This window comes from Triticum urartu, chromosome 4 (genome assembly GCF_003073215.2).
Source record: "Triticum urartu cultivar G1812 chromosome 4, Tu2.1, whole genome shotgun sequence".
Lineage (NCBI taxonomy): Eukaryota > Viridiplantae > Streptophyta > Magnoliopsida > Poales > Poaceae > Triticum > Triticum urartu.
The window spans coordinates 241,434,202-241,438,626 of NC_053025.1; positions in this window are offsets into that span (position 1 = coordinate 241,434,202).

A 4,425-nucleotide genomic window follows, 5' to 3' on the forward strand; every position below is an offset into this window, starting at 1 on the left:
CTTCACAAGGCGGCCGAACAGGACATGAGGGGCCTTATAGTCCGGATGTGGCTTGACGAGCCCCTGTCCGGCAGCTACTTCGGTCTGGTGAGGCGGCTGGTGGAAGCCTGCCCACGGCTTGAGGTCATCAAGCGGTCCGTCTGCATCGAAGGTGCACGCAGGGCTTTTGCCCGGGCGAAGGTGCACTGGGCGAAGCTGGACGTCGTGAAGCTTGTGAAGGAGGGGCCGCCGGAGGGCAAGGAGCATCGCTGCCCCGAGAATTACTATGAGAGCGTCCTGAAGGGTTCCCGCTTAGTGGCAGATGAGTGTGCCAAGGATGTAATCTTTGAATGAACATGCCCATGTGATCCTGTAATATGAAACGAATTCTTTTGCGCCATGCGACACTTTCTTAATTTAAAATATTACCTTCTGTGCGCCCGTTTATAAAATCTGAGAGTTGGCCAGTCATCGGCTTCTGCCCCCATGTAACTAGTACTGGGGTGTTCGGGGTAAATCTGAACACTCTTTACCCCAATTTTGGGTCCTTCAAGGGAGGTGCTCAGCGCAACGAACCAGGCAATCGGACTATAATGCTTTATCACTCTCACTTAGCCATAGAAGTATATGATTTTAAATTTTTTGGCGAAGCCCCTGGTATTCGGAGGGCCAAATTTGGGACGCTATACACGCCTAAGCCGGACAAGGCCGACTCCTCGCCCGAAGCGGAAAAAGTCTTTAAGGACTTGAGACCTCTCGAACAGCGACCAGTCTCTTGCCTTATCATGACAGTCAGAGTTTGGCTTTCTCTACTGAGGTGCTCGTCTGGAAGAACCGGGACACAATCGCAGTAGTTCTCCCACCGCTACCTTAGCCGATATAGCGGAACGTAAGGTACCAAAGCATGGGAGCCGGGCAACCCAACATTTGACCCAAGACATGATTCGGAGCTGATGCATATAATGTTATAAGTTCGGGGTGCCGCACTGTCGAAAGTGTTTGGACTTCTTGCATCATATTACGGGGTAAACGAGAGCCCCTGGCGTACTGACCGCACCCGAGAGTGCAGGTGCGGAATGTCGTAAATGGACATATAAGAGAAAGAGAAAAACTTAAATAATGCAATGACAGATTAATAATATGCATTGTTATTTGAATAATACGTCGAAGCATACTGGTACAAGTAGTGCAATAAGCATAAAGTAGGACAATTCGAAATGTCCTATCTCAAGGCAAGCTACACATAAATAGTGAAAAGCGGGTATATCAAGTATTACGAGAGACCACCTGGCGGTTCCCGTGTTCATCTTAGCTTCTTGCCGCCTTGGTTGTTGCTTCTGGAATGTGTCCGGCAATCGGACTACCGGAAAGGGCTTCCGAAGAGTTAGGCCTTGAAAGAGAAAAGGAATGTCAAAGGTATACAACCCTTGGTGTGGTTAAGCCACAATGCGGGGCGTGTCCTGATTGCGCCCCCGCCTATGTCCATGGTATTTTCAATGCGTAGTTAAGTACGCGCGGCACGAATTTCGTCGCTGCACTGGAACTGGGACGGGGGCCGGATTGCTAGGCGAGCGCTGATCGCGCCAAGCGATCCTGTTGCAGATTGTTCCGGACTCTCTTGAAGGTGTCCGGGGGCTGTAACGCCGAATGAGTGGTCTGCCTGAACAGGCTGCTTTGTGCCTCTGCTGCAAGGGCCGCACTGTCCTCTTCTATACAGAGCGAGCGTTCTGTGTTTCCATTTACTGTTATGACCCTGCGGGGTCCTAGCATCTTGAGCTTGAGGTATGCGTAATGTGGCACTGCGTTGAATTTTGCAAATGTTGTCCGTCCGAGCAGTGCATGATAGCCACTGCGAAACGGGACGATGTCGAAGATTAACTCTTCGCTTCGGAAGTTATCAGGTGATCCGAAGACTACTTCCAGTGTGATTGAGCCTGTGCAATGGGCCTCTACACCTGGGATGACGCCTTTAAAGGTGGTTTTGCTGGGTTTGATCCTTGACGGATCGATACCCATTTTTCGCACTGTATCCTGATAAAGCAGGTTCAGGTTGCTGCCGCCGTCCATAAGGACTCGAGTGAGGTGAAATCCGTCAATGATGGGGTCCGGGACCAGTGCGGCGGATCCTCCATGACGGATGCTAGTGGGGTGGTCCCTGCGATCGAAGGTGATCGAACAAGCAAACCATGGGTTGAACTTCGGGGCGACGGGCTCCATCGCGTAGACGTCCCTTAGTGCACGCTTCCTCTCCCTCTTGGGAATGTGGGTTGCGTATATCATGTTCACTGTCTTCACTTGTGGGGGAAACCCCTTCTGTCCTCCTGGGTTCGATGGCCGGGGCTCCTCCTCGTCATCGCTATGCAGCCCCTTGTCCTTGTTTTCGGCATTTAACTTGTCAGCCTGCTTGAACACCCAGCATTCTCTGTTGGTGTGATTGGTTGGCTTGTCAGGGGTGCCGTCGATTTGACACGAGCAATCCAGTATGCGATCTAGACTGGACGGAGCCGGAGTATTTCTTTTAAATGGCATTTTCCGCTGACCGGATCTAGAGCCTCTGAATCCGGCATTGACTGCCGTATCTTCGGTGTTATCGCCGTTATTGCGGTGCTTTGGTCTATTATGACGCTGTCTACCGTTAACGTCTTTGGTATCCGAGGTATGCAGATTCCTTGATGTGTTTTTGCTGCGAGCCAGCCAGCTGTCCTCGCCCACGCAAAAGCGGGTCATGAGTGTTGTGAGGGCTGCCATAGATTTCGGCTTCTCCTCGCCGAGGTGGCGGGCAAGCCACTCGTCGCGGATGTTATGCTTGAATGCCGCTAGGGCTTCTGCATCCGGACAGTCTACAATTTGATTTTTCTTAGTCAGGAACCATGTCCAGAATTGTCTGGCCGATTCCCCTGGCTACTGGGTTATGTGGCTCAAGTCATCAGCATCCGGTGGCCGCACATAAGTGCCCTGGAAGTTGTCAAGAAATGCATCTTCCAAATCCTCCCAACTGCCAACGGAATCTACTGGCAAGCTATTCAGCCAATGCCGAGCTGGTCCTTTGTGTTTTAGTGGGAGGTACTTGATGGAATGTAGATCGTCACCGCGAGTCATGTGGATGTGAAGGAGGAAATCCTCAATCCATACAGCTGGATCTGTCGTGGAATTGTCACGACAGATGTCCTTTTGTAAGGACTTAGTCGTGGAGCCATCGCAACTAGGAAGCTTAAAGGGGTTAATCGAGACAAGGACACGCGAGGTTTATACTAGTTCAGCCCCTTACGGTGAAGGAAGGCCTACGTCTAGTTGGGTTGGAATTTCTTGAGGTTTCGATGACCAGGGAGCGAGTTACGCTATGCCTGGCTCTCGATCAGTTGTTTTCTCTCTCTAAGCCGCTGGCGGGTCGTCCCCTTATATACACGGGTTGACGCCCTGCGGCCTACAGAGTCCCGGCCGGCTCATAAACAGTGTCCGGCTCGGCGACTAGTTACTTCTACCTTACAGTACAAGTTATACCATCATGGCGGTTTATCTTTACGGGCCTCAGAGTCGCCTGTGGGCCTTTAAGCCTTTTAGTGAACCGCCATCTTCATGCCTTGGTCTTGGGCTTCTGATGAACATCTATTTGCGTAACCCGGCCTCTCCTGGATGGCTTACACAAATAGTCATATCCCCAACATTAGGCCCCAGATTGATTTGAATCGGTTCATGTCAATCTTTGAAAACCTTATGAACTGGCCTTTAGTCTTCTGTCTTGCGTGGAAATTGTAACCCGCCGTGACGTCATCCTCTGGCTTCGGGTTAAATCACCGTGACGTCATCTTCAATAAAACTTATATTTTAATTCATCATATCTTCAACGGATCTTTGCCTTTACTGACCCTCCCGAAAATCGAGGCGTCGGGGCCGCTGGATAATGATGTCTTGGTCTCCTCGTTTCTCGCGCCGTCTTAGTCGGTCCTCCTTATAAATAGGCGTGACCTAGGTCTTTTTCATTTCCTCCGGTCGTCTTCTTCCTCGCACTCCCTCTTCTGCCGCTCAAGCTCCGCCGCCGCCACTGTCGGAAACCTCGTCTTCACCGACTCAGGCCGCTGCATCACCCTGTTTTTTGACCAGAGAACAACGACAACCCTCCGCAGTTCTTCCACATCGGTGAGTTATCTTTCCCCCCTTTCTCAGATCTGCATTAGTACTGTCTTGAGTTTGTCGACGTTCATCACCGCCCGACGCAACCTCCATTAGTTCTTACCTCTAATACCTTGTTCAGATCATAAAAACCACATAGAACTGCCGCGGAGGATGTTGTGAGCTTATTCTGTATGAAAACAGATCTCATTTCCTTGTTTTGGAAGCCCTCCTTGAGTATATGAACTTCCCTGTACTATTTTAGGTCTAGAAATTTTTCCTTTCCAGAGCATCGTTTGATCCAAAATAATAATTGCAACTTGTGAAACCTGTTTG